Source organism: Phoenix dactylifera, unplaced genomic scaffold (genome assembly GCF_009389715.1).
Source record: "Phoenix dactylifera cultivar Barhee BC4 unplaced genomic scaffold, palm_55x_up_171113_PBpolish2nd_filt_p 000542F, whole genome shotgun sequence".
Classification (NCBI taxonomy): Eukaryota; Viridiplantae; Streptophyta; class Magnoliopsida; order Arecales; family Arecaceae; genus Phoenix; species Phoenix dactylifera.
The window spans coordinates 279,397-301,225 of record NW_024067951.1 but is presented as its reverse complement, the minus strand read 5'-3'; the positions used below and the strand labels follow the sequence as shown (position 1 = coordinate 301,225).

Sequence of the window (21,829 nt, the reverse complement as noted above, 5' to 3'; positions counted from 1 at the left end):
CAGATTACATCCCAGATTGCTTTAAAAATTAAATAAAAATAAAAATAAAATTACAACCCTTTTCATTGAGACACGCAGGTCTCTAATACATAAATTTAAGATGCACGCAGGCATCTGAAAATTAAAATTACATGCATCACAGAACATCGCAGAACATTTCAGCACATTCAAAGGGTCCATCCATGATCATCACCATACACATCACATACATAAAAATTATTTTCAGATCTATAATTTAATTGATTATTCCATCTCATGACTTGCTGATCATGCTAGATTTGACTCTAAATATTTGTAATCACATTATCAAAGCTTTAGAATCATTAATCTAAGCATCTAAAAATTAGTATGCAGAAAAATTAGCAAGCTGAAGATTCTGCATACATAAATTTCAGCAAGCCTAATCCCTTAAATTTCAGATCTAAAATACCTTGAAAAATTTAATTCTACTATTAATCTACATAACCTGGCTCTGATACCACTGTTAGCATCCCACATATGCCATGAAAATTTCGAAATAATTTTCAGATTGCAGCGGAAAAACATATGCGGGATCCGTTCATCGCATGAACGTGTTTTAAAACCTTTCATTTGTAGATAGATTAGAATTAAATTATTTTAAACCATTTTAAAATCATTAAGAAGATCAGATCTTCACCTTGTGCGGGTAGATGGTCTCCGCAAATCTGATTTACGTGGTATTTGATCAAGGCTCAGTGGAAGCCGCACACGCGTCCGGCCTCTACAGGTATCCACACGAAGTACTGACTCGATCAAAGCCTTTGGATCTCACCGGGGTGCTAGCTCCCTTGCAGAGATGGCTATGGATGGCTGAAGTCCTCTCCTTTGAATCAACCTTTGATTGGCTTGAGAGGAAGAAGAAGAAGGATGGATTTAGGAAGAAGAAAACGAGACCCGCAGCCTTTCTCTTTTTCTTCCATTTTGGAACCAAGATGAAGAAGGAAGAGGGCGTCCCAAGCTTTTCTTTTTCTTCTCTTGATTGTGGCTCAAAGGAGGAAGATGGAGAAGGGTGCTCACGGCTGGAATGAGGAGAAAAACATTCTTTTTGGCCGAAATTCCATGCTCCCTTTTTAATTGCAAAGGGATAAAGATGAGCTCCTATTTTTTAGGAGCTCATCCTTATCTCTATTTCATGCCACCTAGGAGGGGGATGCGCCCCTCCTTTTTCTCCCACGCATGGCTCAAAGGGAGGGGCATATTTCCCTCCCTCTTATCCATTTAAATCTGCCACTTAATCAAATTAATGGGTGATTTAATTTGGGTCTAGTGCATGAGTCCAATCCTAGTCAAAATAGGACTTGTATGGACCTATTTCAATTTCCTCCCAATCCTAATCTAATTAGGACTTAATTGAACCATGACTCTATTAAACTCTTCAATCCTAATCCAATTAGGAGTCATGAAATTAATTAGATTAAATTTAAAATTAATTAGGACTTAAGAAAATCCTAATCTAATCAGGACTTGTTCAAATTTCAGCCCTAAGACAATTAGAACATTAGAAATCCTATTCCAAGTAGGACTCTAATTTAATTTGAAATCCTAATCCAATTAGGACTCCATGATTCCCACTCCAAGTAGGACTCATGATCAAGTCCAATTAATTAAATCCAATTAATTAAATTAAATTACAATCCGATTGCAATTATTCCTTCTTCTAGCCACTAACTCTTAGCGGGTTTTCATTTATCAATCTAATTAATTATTTGTGATTCCTAATCACATTCAACCATTGGATCGGTCAATACCTCTAATGTGTGTGACCCCATAGGTTCCATTCTGACTGGTAGTGAGATATATTATGATCTCTATCACAATATCATTGAAAACTCCTTTCAATGGGTTGAAACAATTCCAACTCAACTCACCAGGAATTATCGACCATCGAGATGATCCCTGTGAGTCTCACCATCCACCAGTGACACCTAGCAGTATGTAGTAGCCACCCAGCAGAATAGAATGATGAACCTCTAGGTGCAGCAATCGTATGATACAGTCCTTCTATCGTGGATCCCTACAGATCGGAGGTCATGGAAAACTCGTCAAACTCCGTCGTCTATCATATGTCTAGATTTATTTGACTTGAGTTCGATAGTAAAAAACTCTTTCTCCACTTTATATTTCTGCCCTGGCCAAGGTCTTTGAACTCAGTCTAACAAATCACATAGGATCACTCCTCTTCTATCAAGGTCGATAGATTCCATGTAAGTGCATACCCTACTCCTACAGTGAACTTACTGCAGCCAATCTACACTACAAGGACCCATATGGCTAGAGACCATGTATACGTGTAATCAAACTACAATAACCTCACTGTGAGTAGCCGAAGCACCGCAGGTCAAAGGACCAGTCATACTACTGCAACATCAAGCAAGTCACTGATGAGTGGATAGACATCCAAGTGACTTCTTGTCTTGGTCATGCTCAGTACCCTTGTTCTCTAACAAGCACCTGCACTATCACTTCAGTGTCCCTACACTGTGGACTCGAGTCTCGTCCATCCAGAAGAAAAGTGATCTGTGCACTGATCGGATCGATCACCGTCCTCGTGATGATCCATTGATCAGGAGCATTTAGAAATCAATCACCAATGATACATGGCTCAAATTCTCAACTCTTGAGAATATGTATCATCATCTTATTAATTCCTTGGACGATTCATAGACACATAAATAATATGAATGAAAAAGATGCCCATTTATTATTCAATAATAATAAAGTCAAGTACAAAGTTATGTCCTAGAATTAATAATGTGTCCGCCAGATTGGCTTCTAGGGCATACATCTAACAGCTTCGGCTACTCACAGTGAGGTTATTGTAGTTTGACTGCATGTATACATGGTATCTAGCCATATGGATCCATGCAGTGTAGATTGGCTGCAGTAGGTTCACTGTAGGAGTAGGGTATGCACCTATAAGGAATCTATCGAGCTTGATAGACAAGGAAAGATCCTATGTGATTTATAAGACTGAGTTCGTAAGACCTCGACCGGGGCAGATTGTACAGTGGAAAAAGAGTTTTCCACTCTCGAGCTTAAGTCGAATAAATCTTGACATATGACGGATGATGGGGTTTGACGAGTTGTCCATGACCTCCGTCCTTTAGGGATCCACGATAGTAGGACTGTATCATACGATAACTGTGCCTAGAGGTTCATTATTCCATTCTGCTGGGTAGCCACTACATGCTGCTAGGTGTCACTGGTGGATGGTAAGACTCACAGGGAATATCTCGATTATCGATAAACCCTAATGAGTTGAGTTGGAATCGTTCCAACCCATTGAAAGGAGTTTTCAATGATATTGTGATAGGGATTGCAATATATCTCACTACCAGTCAGAATAGAACCTATGGAGTCACACACACTAGAAGTATTGACCGATCCGATGGTTGAAATGTGATTATGAATCACGAGTAATCAATTTGATTGATGATCAGTTGAAGAAGGAACAATGGGAATTAATTAATTGGACTTAAACACGAACCCTACTTGGAGTAGAATTTCGGAAGTCCTAATTGAATTAGGACTAGGAATCCTACTTGGAGTAGGACTGGGAGTCCTACTTAGAATAGGATTCCAACAATCCTAATTAGATTAGGATTTTGAATTCAATTTGGATTCCTACTTAGAATAGGATTCCTAGAAGTTCCAATTGGATTAGAACTTTGGATTCAAATTAGAGTCCTAATTGGATTAGGATTAAAATTGAATAAATCCTAATTGGATTAGAATTTCTTAAGTCCTAATTAATTATTAATCTAATAAATTAACAAGACTCCTAATTGGATTAGGATTGAAGAGTTCAATTGAGTCAAAATTGATTTAAGTCCTAATTGGATTAGGACTTACCTAGATTAAACCCAAATTGGTTCACCCTTGGTCCAAGCCTAATTAGATTAGGACCTAACCATGAGTGACCTTCCTAATCCTCCTTAGAGGAGGATTAGGTTAACCATGAAGGAGGGGCACATGCCCCTCCTCCTTTTCGTTGCTTGGTGCAGCAAACAAGAGGGGTCGGCGCCCCTCTTGGAAGGTTATCAAGGAGCTCCTAAAAGTTAGGAGCTCCACTTGCTTATAAAGGGCTATGGGAGGCACCTAGGGCATTGGATTAGAAGTCCTCTCCCTCTCCAATTCGTGGCCACCCTTTCTCCCCTTGGTTTTCAGCCGCAAGCAAGGTGAGAAGAAAAGAAAGCTTGGCGGCCATCTTCTTCCCTCCTCCTTGGTTCCAATGCAGGAAAAAGGAAGTAGGCTGCAGGGGCTTTGATTCTTCTTCAAACTTCATCCTTCTTCTGTTGGGAATTGTATCCTAAATGTCAATCGTCAGCATATTGATGATTGAATTTTGTAAATAAATTGACAAATTATTAAAGTATTATTTGGCATTATTCATCATTTCATCTTCAAATGAACTCTTATATAATGAAGTCCTTAGGACTTATGTTATGATAAAGGAGGATTTATCTTTGAGTCCTTAAACTTGTTCGCGACCAAATGATATGTTGTTACTAGGACGACAACATTATCGAGATTAGGTCATTGTGTGACATATACGTTGGTTGTCCTCTTAACCAAGGAGTGTGGAGACACTGGTATGCCATACAGGTGAAGTGTAGGAGTACATTTCACTGAACGTGACCAATTCCGGAATGCTCTACTGTCAAGAGATGTTCCGAGTGGATATGGGTATAAGTTTGGCCCTCTGACCTGAGATCGCAACCTGTGACTAGCAAGCAACTCACTGTACTTTGGTACCGGACTACCTGAATTTCTAATTCAGTGACGGAAGGTCACTGGGTGCAGTCAAGTACTTGCGTAGTCAGTTGTGAGTCGAGATGGAATTGACCCCTCCTGCAAACAGGAGATAATGTCTTGTGATTAATTTAGCAAAACCTTGGCCAGGGTAATCCCAATGAGGAGTCACGAGATATCTAAAGTTAATCACATAATGGATGTACTAATTATAGGTTTGACAGTGAGCTCTAAGTCATCCTGGCATTAGGAGTCAAAGGGATTGAATTATACAGTAACCATAGTTCAGGATTCCAGAATATTTGCTTCGCATATATTTGGCCTATCCGGACGTCGGGTACCATTGCTAGATGGTCACATCGATTAGTATAGAAAGACATTCCTATACTACCGGCTTAGGTTCGAACCTATGAGGTCACACGCATAGAAGTTTCTAGGTTGATCAAATGGCTGATTGATGATTAAGAATCATTCAGGGATAATTTGGTCAATTCGATTGACAAATTATCCAAAGCAAAAATTGTATTAAAATAATTATTGAATTATTGGAGGATTAATTAGTAATTAGATTGCTAATGAACTCAATTTGATTGAGTAATTGGGCTTAGGTTGAGCCAAATTGAATAGGATTCAATTTGGGCTGCATCAGGATTTGACCTAATTGGATTGGGTTCAACCCAAGTAGATTGAGCTTGACCCAATTGATGGGACTTGATCCAATTGGATTGGGCTTGATCCAAATCAATTAGAAGACCTTATTTGATGAGGATTATGAGTCCAAATAATCAGAATTGGATAAGGAGAAGAATCCCTAAATTTTAGGAACCCATCCTTATCTTCTTGAAGAAGAATGATACCTTAATTTATTCCCAATATTTTCTATGCCTATCCTCTTTATTTTTGGCCAAAAATCGGCGTGAGAAGAGAGAAGGCGTGGGGCTATAATTCCTATAAAAATGGCACCTTAAATCTTTCTAGAAAGATTTAGATGAATTTCCTACTTTGTAGGGATTGCATGGTGCATATTTCATGGTCTGCGACTGAATTTTGGATGCCTGAATTCCTATCTTTTAGGGATCCAAAATGCACGAAATTTGGATATGCTTATCTCCTCTTAGCTGCCAAACCACCAGAATTTTTTAGAAATTTTATCAGCCAAATTAGTTGGTTAAATTAGGTGTGAGGCGTGAGGTGGTCTTTTGGCAATAAAAGACCCCCACGCCTTGGGTTCAAGATATACCATATTTAGAGGTTTCAAAAAATTCTGAAAAAAATTCTCTGAGGGCCTCCATCCCTTCTTCTCCTTCTTCCTCACGTCCATCCTCCATCTCCTTAAAGAACAATCAAAGGTTGAGTATTTAGAAGGAGAAAGCTTCAGCCATTGCTGCATTCCTGCACGAGCTAGCACTCCCGCGGAAGATGATCTACCTAGGGCTTCGCGTGTACTTCTCATAGAGGCCATTCGTGTGCGTGTCTGCGAAGTCAAGGATCAGATCCATAAGTTTCTTCCATCATAAAAGGTATTAATCCCACATCAATATTTTATTTTAGAGTCAGGGTCTAGGTCTGATTCCCCGAGGTTTTACCCTCCTTTGGGGCTCCTCACGGAGTTATCTCCAGAATCCATTCGATGGATATTCAGAGATTAATTAGAATAGAGTTCTTAAGTTTCAGATCTGATAGTTAATCATGCATGAAAGTTTTAGCATAATTGTTTAAACGATTCCGGCATAATCCTATGTGTTCTTAAGGTGCTGATTTCTAGATTTGATCTTGTAAGCATGCATGAATTAAATTGTTTGATTCGATTTTTCCGCTGCGTTTTAAAACTTAAAAAGAACTACATATGGCTTGATCTTTCTTATGAAGGGGTACGTAGGCAACCCGATCAGGTTCAGCCATGGTTTAAAAAAAAAAAAAACAGCATGCTTAACACCGAAGAACCTAGGATTCACTTTCAGTGGTATCAGAGCCAGGTTCATGTTTAAATTTTTATGTTTTAATTCTTGTAATTAAATCTAAAATCATTAACATATTTAGATTAGATCTAAAGTATTTTTTATGATTGATTTAATTGCTGATTATGCATGATTAAGTAGATCTGAAATTTTGGATGCATATGATGCATGTTCGTGTTAGGATTAGTAACATGAATAAATCTGAAATTATAATATTATTTAAATTAGATCTAAATAAAGTTTATAATTTATATGATCTCTGATTTTAATAAACAAATCAGATCTGAAAATAAAAGTGAAAAAATAAATACATAAGATGTATGTTGTTTGAATTAATTCATGTTGTTGTGTATATGTGATGCATGAACATAAAACATAATGACTTAAACATGAATTAAATTTGATTACATGTGATTAATTACAAAAACTCAGATCTGAAAATATGTTTTAAGAACTGAAAGATTGTAATTAATATGTAATTAAAAAGAAATATGCAAGGATCAAAACTTTCATAAGTCTAAACTTAATTGAGAATTAAGTGTTATGAAATAGAATTGTAACTCAATTAATTGACATTGCATAATTATTTGGGCATATGGGTTAGCTTGAATCAAGTTCCTAGGATTGGGTTAGACCTAAGGTTAGAATCATACATGGACAAATAGAATTAATTGATCAAATCTAATTAAGTAGTAACTAGATTAGGTCAAGGAAATTCTAGGTCAATTTACAATAGTTATAAATGGATCAAGTCCATGTCTTTGATTAGACGAAGATGGAACTTGATTTAGGCTCAGAGGTGTAGCCCGAGTCATTTGAGTAATCAAATCAAAATTGATTAACCACTCGGTGTCTAAGGTAAGTTTGGCAGTTTTGACCGGTGGTTTTTAATTGGGAGCTACTCGCACTGATTCGTCTTTGTCGAGTTAATGGCATATCCCTTCCACCGATCTCACTTACCTGGCCGACATGGTCAATCACATTTTGATTGGATCACTTAATGATTCGAGTTAGCCCATGCCTATAAGGAAAATCAGTTTGACTGATTTAGGTGCCTCCTTAACCGGTTTGAGTCTAATCTGATTTGGTGAAGTCAGTGGGAGAAATTAGACTAACCGGATCTTCTCATCTATCCTAATTATGAAATCCTCCAAAATTATTAGGTTCTTAAAATAAAATGGTTATGGGGATAACTAGGTCATAGCCTCCCATTAAGTTGGGTGATAATGGGTCCAATGTTTTGATAATTATTGGAGGCGTGACACGCCTGGTACTTATCAAGCATTGGAATTGTCATTCAATATATGATGAGTTAAGTGTACCTTCAATAGACGGTCAGATGAGCCGAGCCACACTCGGGCTTGGTCGTCTATTAGTTGATTAGACTTAACCCTATCATTTAATGGTTGGACCTGACTAGGATATTCGGTGGAGGCGCCACACGCCTGCCGAAGAACCTAGGGCAAAATTATCACTAGAAGTTGCTTGGTGAAGCAACTGGTTTAGAACCTACCAATAGGTGCATATGGGTTAGCCGAGCCACACTCGGGCCTATATGCGATCTATTGGGTTCTAGTGCCCACTAAAGAATTAGGAGTAATTTTTCGAATTGGAGGTAGAGGCTACCAATTTGTATAAAATAGTGGGAGTTCCTTTAGACTAAAGTCCAAGTCTAATGTTTTTAGTCAATTCATATACTAATAGCCAATTTTTTTTTTTAATGCAGAAATGGCCACTAATTTGTCACTCGCTCATTGTTGGACAATGACAAGTTGACTGGTCCAAATTTTAATAATTGGCATAGAAAACTGAAAATAGTGCTAGAGCATGAAAGGATCCTTTATGTGATAACGGATCCAGCACCTGAGCAGCCCGCTGCTAATGCATCAAGATCGGCCAGAGACACTTATCAGAAGTGGCTTAGTGACCGGATCACTGTTTGATGCATCATGTTGGCAGCAATGAGTGATGAGTTTAGTAGGCGTTTTGAGAATACGCAGCCGGAAGATATTATTCAAGTGTTGAATGAATCATTCGGTGTTCCTGACAACGTTGAGAGGCACAAAACTAGTTGTGCCATCTTCAGCGCCCGAATGAAAGATGGAACCTCGGTAACTGATCATGTACTGTACATGATTGAGTTGATCGAGCGTCTAAGCTCTCTTGGTTTTCTCCTTCATGAACAATTGGGGAAGGATGCCATACTAAACTCATTGCCTGGATCATACCGTCCTTTTCTCACTCATTTTCGTATGACGAAACCTGTAGTGAATTATCACCAATTGTTGGGGTTTCTATAGGCGTTTGAGAATGATCACCAACTTCTTAAGAAGACGGTGAACTTTGTGGGAGGTTCATCCAAGGGTCGCCCCTTTAAGAAAGGGAAAAAGAAAAATAAAATCCAAAAGAAACAAGTGCACCATGCTCATCCTAGTCAGAAAAAGAATAAAAAGGCGGATCAGAGCAAGGCGGAGTGCTTCTTCTGCAAGAAGCAAGGACATTGGAAGAGGAACTGTCCTCTTTACATTGCATCTCTCGATCCGAACCGGCTTAAGAAAAGTGGGCAATCAGTTGCCAATCAAGGTACTTATATGATAACACCTTGCAATTTTTCTATTTGTGATAATTTGACCTAGGTATTGGATACCGGTAGTCCTTTTAATATTTGCAATTCGTTGCAGGGGCTACAAGTCAGTGAGAGATTTGAAGAAGGAGAAAGGTTCCTGAATGTTGGAGATGGAAGATCAGTTCCAGTTCTAGCTTTAGGAATTCTTAAACTTAAATTTAGCTCTCATGTAAATGTCCTTAGTGATTGTCACTATTGTCCAAGTTTTTTATTGAATGTCATTTCTGTAGGCCTTTTGGCCAAAAATGGTTATAAAATATCAATAAAAAAGGATTATTGCAATATCATTTGGAATGGTGCTGCTGTAATGAATGGAACTCTGAGTAATGGCATTTACATTTTGTCACAGCCTGTTCATGTAATGTACAAGTCCAATAAGCGCCCTAAAATAGATAATGTCACGGATGTCTACCTTTGGCATCATAGGCTAGGACATATTAACAAGAACAGGATGAACAGGTTAAGTAAAGAGGGAATCCTCGATGTTAATGATTATGAATCATTGACAACCTGTGAATCATGCCTTCTTGGTAAAATGACCAAATCACCTTTTATCGGAAAAGCTGAACGAGCCAGTGACTTATTGACCCTTGTACATTCTGATGTATGTGGGCCAATGAGCACAAATGCTAGAGGTGGGTATTCATATTTCATTACGTTTACAGACGACCTTTCTAGGTATGGTTATGTCTATTTAATGAGACATAAATCTGAATCATTTGAAATGTTCAAATTATATCGTAATGAAGTAGAAAAACAAACTGAAAAGAGTATTAAAACTCTTCGATCAGATCGAGGAGGTGAATACCTCACCAGTGAGTTTTTGACATATCTAGGAGAAAATGGGATTCTCTCTCAATGGACTCCTCCTGGTACACCACAGTATAACGGTGTATCAGAAAGGAGAAATCGAACTCTGTTAGACATGGTTCGATCCATGATGGGGTTTGCTGATCTGCCCATATCCTTTTGGGGATATGCTCTTGAGTCAGCCTGCTACATTCTAAATAAGGTTTCAAGTAAGTCTGTAAATAAAACACCACATGAGATGTGGACTGGACCTAAGCCGATGCTCTCTTACCTTAGGGTTTGGGGGTGTCCAGCGTACGTCAAACGTTTGAAGACAGACAAACTTGAACCCAAGTCTGACAAATATTTCTTTGTTGGTTATCCTAAAGAAACTAAAGGATATTACTTCTACTTTGCTAAAGAACAAAAGTTGTCCGTAAGCAATAGAGCTGTTTTCTTAGAGAAAGAATTCCTTAGTGAAGGAACTAAAAGCTCTAATGTTGAGCTTAAGGAAGTTCAACATGTAGAAGATCCGACACCATCTACTGAACCAGTTGAGTCGGATTTGATTAGATCAGATCCAGAACCCATATTAGATGCACCATTAAGGCGATCGGTTAGAGTACTACGTCAGCCGGACAGACATTACGGTTTCTTGGTCCGAGATGGAGATCCTATCGAACTTGATTAAAACGATGAGGATCCGATCACATATATGGATGCAATGCAGAGGTATGACTCTGATAAATGGCTTGGAGCCATGCAATCCGAAATGGAATCCATGAAGGTCAATGATGTATGGACATTAGTTGACCCACTGATAGTCAACTTTAAAGACCACACAATAGCACGTATCTGGTAGGATAGTGATTACGGGTATCGATCCACAGGGATTGGGGTACAGTTGTTTTTCTTTTAAAAAAATAAAAATATTTAAAAGGAAGAGTTTGTGAAGAAAAACTAAACTAAGGAATTTAATAAAGCAAAATGCAATTAAAAGGATAGCAGTTTGAGGGAAACCTAGGACAAGGAATTCACCACTAACATCAGAACAAAGGTTATTTATAATTTATTTCGTTCTTGGATTAATATGCAAATTGGCTACAAGCCTAAAAAGCATTCGAATAAAATTTCACAAAAGTAATTTAGGCATAATCCATCTTCAGTTGGCATGCAATGTCTACCGTAAACTAATGCGGTAGCACACCACATCTTCCTTAAGCATGGACTATCTTATATTTACCTAGTGATCATGAAGAACAATTGTATAAACGTCATATTTAAAATCACAGAAATTAAATATGAGATGAAATAAAATATTCATTAGAAGCAAAATAAGGTTTATACAACTCCAAGAATAGAAATCAAAATATAAAACCCTTGGCCCTTTGCTAGGGCTACATCCAGCCCTAGAGAGAATATCAGCCTTCCATGGAATGGTAGACGGCAGCAGCAGCACAGCAGCAGGCTTCCATCTTCATATAAAAATCTTTTCCTTCCATCCCACTCTCTCTATTCCCAAAATATCACAAAGTATTCTCTCCCTCTCTTTTCTCTTTTTTTTTTATTTTTTTCGTGGGAACTTGGCTTCTCCCCTGTTCTCCCAGGATGCTCCGCCGACTCCCTTCGGTGAGGAAGAAGGGATAAAGGGAGCAGCCCCCTCCCCTGGTGGGGAAGAGGAGGAATGCCCCCCGGTGGGGGAAGAGGGAATGAATGCTCCTCTGTTCATGCTTGACTCCTTTTATAGGCTGCCCACCTCCATCTCTCCTCCTCCCTATTTTCCTTCGAGATAAGGATAGATTAAAGTGGGATAAGGCTGCGAGATCTCTGCGTTGTAGATGCTGGCTTTTGTCCCGATCACTTGAACAACCTGTGAGGATAAGCTTTGATTTCGTTTTCTTGTAACAGAGGATCCGGCAAAGATGAATTGGCTGGGAGCTTATCCACCGAGAAGAATGCGGGGATTTGTTCTTTGGATGGCTGGTTGTAGACAAGAGGATGATGCTGATTTGTAACCGGGATAAGATTTGTTCCGTTGGGAACAGAGGAGCTGGTAGCAGGGGATAGCGGGGTTGCATGATTGATGCATACGGCTGAAGATGCGGAGAGGATGAGCTTAATCCATGGGCGATGGAATTCTATTCCGAATGGGATAAGATCTAGGAAGATGATGCGGATGCTGGGGAGATTGGTTTTGTTGGAAAAAATTTAAATGCGCACGCGACCCGAAATTTGGCCGCGTGCGCGTTTGAGAGAAAAAAAAAATAAAAGGGTAACGCCCAGCGGGCGTTACGCTTTGGAAACGGCCGCGGCCGCGGCCGCGTGCTCGTTTGAAAACGAAAACGCCAACGGGCGTTTTCGTTCGCATTAAATGGACGCGTGCGCCCGTTGGCGCACGTTGCGCGGACGCGTCCGCGGAAGGCGCGGACGCGTCCGCCGAAAAGACCATATTGCCCCCGATTAAATCCCTATATAAACCCCTCCATTTCATCTCTTTAGGAACACGAAAAATTTCAGAAAAATAGTAGAAAAATTCTGAAAAAATTCTTCTCCCTCTTAGCCACTTCCAAATTTTATTTTACATTTTTTATTCAGTTTATTTAGTTCTTTCCGTTCTTTGCTGGATCTGCAAGTCCGATCGGATTCGCTTTGACTTCTTCCGAGACGTGCCGAAGAAGAGGTTGTAGGGTCGTCGTATCTCCGAGAAGGATTGCCGGGTGACCCGTACGTGGGGGCAAATACTTCTTTGGGACAGCGTCTACACGCTTCGACCTGCTTTCAATCAGGCTACTTTCTTCTACCTTTATTTTTAATTTAATATTAGTAGATTGGTAGGATTTGAAATTCTATGATATAAACTTATTAAATGCATAGATTTATTTTGTGCTAGAATAGATTTATTTTGTATTAAAATAGAATTATTTGGATGCCGAATGATATGCATGTATATTATTTCCTTTAAGATTTTTATTAATTGAATTTATAGATTTATTTATTTAGTTAGGAGATATATTGCTAACAATCCAAAGAAGTATTTATTTTTGTTAGTAATATATAATTAATTAAATTCTTTATTGCAATTGTGGCATATTAGATTTTAATTGCAATAATTGTTTTTGCTAGCACATCATCAATAATAAATTATTCTAAAGAGTTAATAATTTGGTTAACCTCCAAGAGGTTTATTATACCTCCATTTGGACTTCTCAAGGAGTAATTTCCAGATCCCATTCAATCGGAAAATTCGGAAATTGGTTGATACATAATAGTTAATCTATTGAATTGACTTATTAGATCTCAATAAATTATTCTAATAAAGGAATAAATATTTTAATTCGCTGAATTGACATTTTAGATCTTAATTACAATAATTGATTTGCCATAAAATTAGTAATCAATTATTTCAATAAGGCAATAATTCAAATCTAACATATAATTCATTAAATTGATATTTTAGATCTCAATTAAAATAATTGATTTGCTACTACTAAATTAGTAATCAATCATTGCTAATTCGGAAAATTCAAACGAAAAATTTTGAAATTAGTTAATCCACAATATCTAATTTAAATTTGCATTTAGGTTATTTTAAATATTGAATTTGTGTGATTTCTAGTGATTATATCCACTAACTAATAGTGTCTAAGAAAAGCTTGTCAAAAAGGCATACGTGCCTAAGACAGGCTGGTACTTAAGTGAGCCTAGTGCTCCACCACCGATCTGGAGCTGATCTGGCTATTAGTTTTTTGGATATATCAATTAGACATCCAAAGTTCAATATAAATATTACTGCAATCTTTTGATATAGATTTTTTGATTTCAATCAGGTTTCTGTCACTATTCTGTAACCCTGATCCTATGGCCTCAAACACTAGTGACCATCTTAGTGCCAAACCTGAAAAATTTGATGGCCATAACTTTAGGAGGTGGCAGAACCAAATGCGGTTCTGGCTCACCACATTAGGGTTAATCTCAGCCATAGGTGAAAGTACGATCGAAGTTGATAACGGGTCCAACCCAACTACCTCTTCCAACACTGAACATTCTGCCTCCACTAGCACACCCTCTAGGACACCTGATGAGATAGATTATCATTGTATCCATAGAATTCTAGGTGCTCTTTCTGAGAGGCTGTATGATATCTATTACACAGCTAAGAGTGCCAAAGAACTCTGGGACACCCTAGATAGCAAATATGGTCTTGATGATGCTGGGGTAAAGAGGTTCAAGGCCTCCGATTTCAATAAGTTTAGGATGGTGGACTCAAAGCCTATAAATGACCAAATTCATGAATTTGAAACCCTGATCCACCAGCTTAGGGCTAATGGAACCAATTTGGATGAATCATTCCAGGTAGCCTGTTTGATAGATAAACTACCTACTTCCTGGTCTGATTTTGCTAAGACCCTGAGCCATACCCAAGGAATTCTCACCCTAACCCAAGTCTTAAACTCCATTAGGATTGAAGAGCAGCATAGGCTCAGAAATAATACCTCTACTGGATCTAAAAATAATGCATATAATGTAGAAGCTCCTCCTAAGAAAAATCAGAACCGACCCTTCCGTAAGAATTTCAAGAAGAAACCCTACAACCCTAGAAACCCTAACCACCACTACAATGGGAAGCCTATTCAATCCCAGGAGCAGAAGAAGAAGAAAGAGGAAGGTTGTGCTCGTTTCTGTTATGTGTGTGGTCGGACCAACCATTTGTCTCCACAGTGCTTCTATAAGAAGACTGCACCTCTTCAATCTAAGAAGAAGGGTCCACACACATCCAGTGCTCAAGTCAACATGGTGACTTCCGGCGCTGGCTCCTCTGAGACAGCTTTCAGGTCTGTTTCCTTCACTCCTGAAGTTAACATGACTTTACAATCACTAGATTGGTGGATTGATACCGGAGCTGGTATTCATATTTGTTCGGATCGCTCCTGGTTTTCTTCTTACCAGATCTCAAGTGGAGGAGCTGTGATCATGGCAAACAGCTCGGAGGCACGTGTGTTAGGAGTAGGACGTGTGGACTTAAAGCTTACCTCTGGAAAAGTCCTGTCACTGCACGGCGTCCAACATGTTCCAGTTGTTAGGAGAAACCTCATTAGTGGTTCTTTGCTTGTCCAGCAAGGCTTTCGTCTTGTCTTTGAGTCCAATAAGATTGTAATTTCTCATGGTGTTATGTTTATTGGAAAAGGATTCCTTAGTGAAGGATTGTTCAAATTGAATGTAATAGCTCCTTCAATAAATGAAAATCCTTTGATTATGAATATAGAGCCTCCTTCTATTTGGCATGGTAGATTAGGTCATGTAAATTATAATTCAATTAAGCAACTTATGAACCTAAATCTAATACCAAAAAGTGATCTCAAGAACCATGAGAAATGTCAAACTTGTGTAGAAGCCAAACTCCCTAGGAAGCCTTTTAAATCTGTTAATAGGGATTCTGATCTATTAGAGTTGATTCATAGTGATGTTTGTGACTCTGGTAGAACTTCTAGGGGAGGTAACAGATACTTTGTAACATTTATAGATGATCTATCGAAGTTCTGTTACATCTACCTAATTAAAACCAAGGATGAGGTGCTCAGCAAATTTAAAATTTTTAAGATTGAAGCTGAGAACCAACAGGAAAAGAAAATTAAAATTCTTAGATCAGATCGGGGAGGTGAATATACATCAAATGACATAACTCAATTCTGTGAAGATCATGGAATCATTCATGAAGTGACTGCACCCTATTCTCCCCAATCAAATGGAGTAGCAGAAAGGAAGAATAGGACTTTAATGGATATGGTGAACTCCATGCTTATAAGCTCAGGAGTACCAGAAAATTTGTGGGGGGAAGCTCTTGTTTCAGCCTGTTATATCCTTAATAGAATTTCCTCTAAAAATAATGATCTAACCCCATATGAAGTTTGGAAACATAGAAAACCTAATCTTAGCTATTTAAAAGTGTGGGGGTGCTCGGCAAAAGTAAAAATACCTGATTTTAAGAGAAAGAAAATAGGCCCTAAAACAGTGGATGCCATATTCATAGGTTATGCAGCCAATAGTAATGCCAATAGATTTCTGGTAATAAGTTCAGAAATAAATGATATTAGTAACAACACTATCATAGAAGCCAGAGATGCAACATATTTTGAAGACACCTTTCCACTTAAGACTAGAGTAGATAGTGGTATAGCTAGTAGCTCTAGTAGAATAAGGACAAGAAATATAGAAGTAGAAGCAGAACCTAGGAGGAGTAAAAGATCCAGGGTAGAGAAAACATTTGGAGATGATTTTTATACCTTCCTAATAGAAGACTCTCCAACTACCTTTGAGAACGCAATGAAATCTTTGGATTCACCTTTTTGGAGAGAAGCTGTGGACAATGAGATGCAATCAATTATCCAAAACCATACTTGGGAATTGACTGATCTTCCTCCTGGTTGTAAAACAATAGGATGCAAATGGATCTTTAAGAAGAAACTTAGGCCTGATGGCTCTGTAGATAAATTTAAGGCTAGATTAGTTGCCAAGGGCTTTACTCAGAGACCTGGGGTAGATTTCTTTGATGTTTATGCACCTGTAGCTAGGATAACTACTATTAGGGTCCTTATAGCATTAGCCTCCATTCATAGATTAGTGATTCATCAGATGGATGTTAAGACAGCTTTTCTAAATGGAGACTTAAATGAAGAAATTTATATGGACCAACCAGAGGGATTTAAAACCCCAGGCCAAGAAAATAAAGTTTGCAGACTAGTCAGATCTCTTTATGGTCTTAAACAAGCACCTAAGCAATGGCATTTGAAATTTGATGAAACCATAATGACATTTGGATTTGAAATCAATAGCACAGACGAATGTGTATATCATAAGAGAGTTGGACAGAAATTTGTGATCTTGTGCCTTTATGTAGATGATATACTGATCTTTGGGACAGATCTTCAGATAATTGATGAAGTAAAACAATTTTTAAGTCATAAGTTTGATATGAAAGACTTGGGACAAGCTGACTTAATTTTAAATACCAAAATAATTAGAAGTGCAAATGGAATTGAGTTATCCCAAAGTCATTATGTTGACAAGATACTCAACAAATTTAATTATTCGGATTGTCAGCCTGTCTCTACTCCCTTTGATCCCTCTACACATCTTAAGAAGAACTTAGGAACTCCTATCCTTCAAAGCCTATATGCTCAAATCATAGGCTCACTAGGATTCCTAACTAACTACACTAGGCCAGACATAGCATATGCTGTAAATAGACTTAGTAGATATACTGTTAATCCAAATAGAGATCATTGGACAGCATTAGAGAGAATTCTTAGGTATCTTAAGGGTACCAAGTCCTATAGTTTGCACTTTAGTGGGTTTCCTGCTGTTCTAGAAGGCTATAGTGATGCCAACTGGATCAGCGATACCTTAGATGTTAAATCCACCACAGGATACGTCTTTCTCCTAGGAGGTGCTGCTGTGTCTTGGAAATCCACCAAACAAACCTTAATATCTAGGAGTACCATGGAATCTGAACTGATAGCTTTAGACACTACTAGCACTGAGGCTGAGTGGCTCAGAGATCTACTTATAGACCTTCCTGTAGATGAGTCACCTTTACCACCTGTCTCCTTACATTGTGACTGTAAATCTGCAATAGATAAGTGCAACCAAGAAAATGCCAATGTAAAAATGAACAGGCACTTAAAAGTACGTCATAAATCATTGAGATATAAATTGAAAAATAATGTTATTGCCTTGAATTTTGTAAAATCAGAAAATAATTTGGCTGATCAGCTTACAAAAGGTTTATCTAGAACAGTGGTTCTAGAGTCGTCGAGGGGGATGGGGCTTAGCCCATAAAGATAGATCACCACGGTGGGAACCCAACCTTAAAAGGTTCAATGGGTAGAAACAAACCGAAGTGTGACTAAGAGGAGCACTATTTTATGTTGTCCTCATCCCTATGGCGCTAGTGCTCATAAAAGCAAGCGGTAGGATGAGTTCGTTTGTATAACTCTTAATGAGTCCGAGACCCAAGAGGCAGGAGCTTCCTTGCTAGCTTCCTTATAAGGACTCACCTATATGTGCAGTCGTGAGGCCGCGATTATGGGAAATGGGCGATTCCCTAAAAAGCACATGATAGATATCTGCGCATGGCCATAACAGCGCAACCCGCTTAGAACCCAGATCGGGCTATATTATGTGTGTTGTTGATTTAATCTGAGCCATGGACCGAGGTTCAAGGTTAAGACCACCTTGGCTCCACAGATGTAATCAATTGTCACTAAGTGAAGGTTCAAACCGAAAGGTACCTACACCTATTACATAATATAAGATATCCAGCATTTTATTTTAATTTTAAAATTATTTAAATTTTTTGTGGGGGATTGTTGGAAAAAATTTAAATGCGCACGCGATCCGAAATTTGGCCGCGTGCGCGTTTGAGAGAAAAAAAAAATAAAAGGGTAACGCCCAGCGGGCGTTACGCTTTGGAAACGGCCGCGGCCGCGGCCGCGTGCTCGTTTGAAAACGAAAACGCCAACGGGCGTTTTCGTTCGCATTAAATGGACGCGTGCGCCCGTTGGCGCACGTTGCGCGGACGCGTCCGCGGAAGGCGCGGACGCGTCCGCCGAAAAGACCATATTGCCCCCGATTAAATCCCTATATAAACCCCTCCATTTCATCTCTTTAGGAACACGAAAAATTTCAGAAAAATAGTAGAAAAATTCTGAAAAAAATTCTTCTCCCTCTTAGCCACTTCCAAATTTTATTTTACATTTTTTATTCAGTTTATTTAGTTCTTTCCGTTCTTTGCTGGATCTGCAAGTCCGATCGGGTTCGCTTTGACTTCTTCCGAGACGTGCCGAAGAAGAGGTTGTAGGGTCGTCGTATCTCCGAGAAGGATTGCCGGGTGACCCGTACGTGGGGGCAAATACTTCTTTGGGACAGCGTCTACGCGCTTCGACCTGCTTTCAATCAGGCTACTTTCTTCTACCTTTATTTTTAATTTAATATTAGTAGATTGGTAGGATTTGAAATTCTATGATATAAACTTATTAAATGCATAGATTTATTTTGTGCTAGAATAGATTTATTTTGTATTAAAATAGAATTATTTGGATGCCGAATGATATGCATGTATATTATTTCCTTTAAGATTTTTATTAATTGAATTTATAGATTTATTTATTTAGTTAGGAGATATATTGCTAACAGGTTTTGCATCGCGGAAGGAGTTGGGAAAGATGCGGATTGGCTCACGGAAAGCTGGAGACGTTGTGAAGATACGATGGGAAGAGGATGAGGATGGATTGGTTCGAAAACAGAGGAAGATGTGGACACGGAGAAACAGGGGTTCCTTTGGTTCTAATCTAGATTCGGTTTGAGGAGGACTCGGAAGAGGAAATGGACTGGGAGCGTGGAGTTGGGAGGTTAGGAAGATGCTGGGAACAAGAGGAAGAAGCTGGGGTCAATCCGGAGTGCGTGATGCATGGGAGGAATTGTCACGGGTGGAAGCGGTTTGGGATGCAGAAGCTTCGGAAGAATGAAGCAGCTGGGAGCAAGGGATTTCGTTTGGATATTGGTTTTAGATGAATGGCGTGGAGAAGATAAGGATGAGTTCGGTGGGTGATGAAGATGAACTCCTAGATTTATTTCGCTGAGAGGAGACGTTGTGGATGAAAGGTTGGGAGTGAGCAGGCTATGGGAAGATGAACACGGTTGAAGCTGGGAGGAACTTGGATCAAGCTTTGGAGCGGATGTTTCGGGAGGATATGGCTCATGGCTGAGAAGACCTGATCCTTTGATGCTTGGAGGTTTGTGAGATTTGATTTTATCCTGTGGAGATGGAATCAATTCCGAACGGGAAGAGGAAACGAATTCATGAGCTGGGATGTTCGGAAGGAATCAAGTGAAAGGTGGAATGTGGGAGGAAATTGGATATGGATGAATCTGGGAGATGATAGGATGTTGTCCACGGTTGAGATGAAGATGTCGGGAAGCTAATCCGTGGCATTGGAGATTCACTGGGATTTGAAGAAGGGATAAGGATGCAAGCGGCTGGATTGGTTTGGAAGAGGAAAGAGGCTATCGCGAATGAGAGTAATCCAGAGAAGATGGGATCCTGGCTCTATCTTGGGCGGAAGGAGCTGTGTTTTTGAATCCATCCCGTGGATCATGCGGGAGGTCTTGTTTTGGTTTTGTTCGTGGGAACTGAGAAGGACGTGGATGCACTTGGATAGTTGGATGTTGATGAGGAACGCATGGGGTGCATCACGGAAGGTAGGAAATGCTGGATCATGATTGGATGTATGTTTGTTTGCAAAGTAATCCTGCCATCCAGGCGTTCATAATTCTTCTTACTTTTGAAATCCCATGTACTTTGGCATGTGTCATTCGGGATGGCTACCATGTGTGCTCTAGCGTGATCAGGCTTCATGGTTATAAGTCAGATGATGGGTTTGACCCGACCTGCATACGTTGAATTCGACCCAAAATAATTAAATCAAACTCGAATTATCGAATAATTTATTAAAATGCAATGATGAAGGGAAACACATTTTTTTATGTTTACATTTAAAATATATGCATAATAATAATAATAAGTGCTATGTAAAATAAATGAATTTATTCATTATTTAGCAGTTATCACACCCCCCAACCTACATTTTGCTAGTCCTCGAGCAAAATAAAAACTAACTCACTTTCGCAGGAATCGCGATTGCATTTACCGTATGCAATAAGGCTTTAAACCCCTAGGTGGCCCTAGTGGACGAGTTTTGTCTCGTGAGGGTTTCCAGCTCAGATACCCACAAACTGTTGTCTCTACCCAAAGAGTTTATTGCTTTATAAAATCTAATTTCAAATGCATAAGTGCCAAGAATTTCAAAAGCCCACAAAGTTTTAATTACTAAGTCAGCCCAAATCCTAGGTCAGTATGCAACTTAAGTTGAAGTTATTAAGTTTCCGTTAGAGAGTTGTAAGGCTTATTTATACTTGGGTGCTCGGTGATATATGGACCATACACAAGCTAAGGCTTTAGATTCCTCAAAATACTGCTAAAACTAGTAGTTTCCAAGAATTGGTCAGATAAGACCTAATCACTGATTCAAAATCATCCTACCTTGCAGGATTTCGAGAGTTGTGGATGTTTACTTTAATACCTCATGGGCTTTATCTGTAATATTCCAGTTTACTCAAATTTTTACAACAACGCTTTCACACTATCGTCTTTTTCAAGGTCAATATTATTTTCTCTTTTCTCTTTTTTTTATTTTTTTATTATTTTTTATTATTTTTTTTTATTTTTTTATTTTATATTTATTACGCACTTTTACTCTTGTAATGATTCCTCCATGTAATGAGCATTCAGTCAACACTCCCACACCAGATGGCATAAGGTGTTAGGCATCAAGACTCCCCTACGGACCTATGCTCGGATTCATCATTGCAAGCCCGCTGACCTTTAACAATAGGTAGCCCTTTTCGATGTACCTGACTAAATTCGCTTCTTTTTTTTTTAATAGCGAATTAGATAGGTATGATTCATCAGGACTCAAGGTTGCTACCAGACTTAACAACATCATGTTAAACCTAACCCTTAGAAGTGCAGGCCATACGTGTTGTGAAATTTCAAAGTAAAAATTATCTTACAACTCGCTAAAAGAATTTTTAATGAAAAGAACTCAAATTGACTTATTCCTGACTA

At 38.8% G+C, this 21,829-nt stretch overlaps 1 long non-coding RNA gene across 1 annotated transcript; it reads left to right on the top strand.

Annotated features, from left to right (window-relative positions):
* The first annotated feature begins 11,626 nt into the window (after nucleotides 1-11,626).
* On the top strand, nucleotides 11,627-19,439 carry LOC120106387. The gene is made up of 2 exons (XR_005508551.1): nucleotides 11,627-12,337; nucleotides 19,339-19,439. It is a non-coding gene; the product is annotated as an uncharacterized LOC120106387 (long non-coding RNA).
* Nucleotides 19,440-21,829: the final 2,390 nt, after the last annotated feature.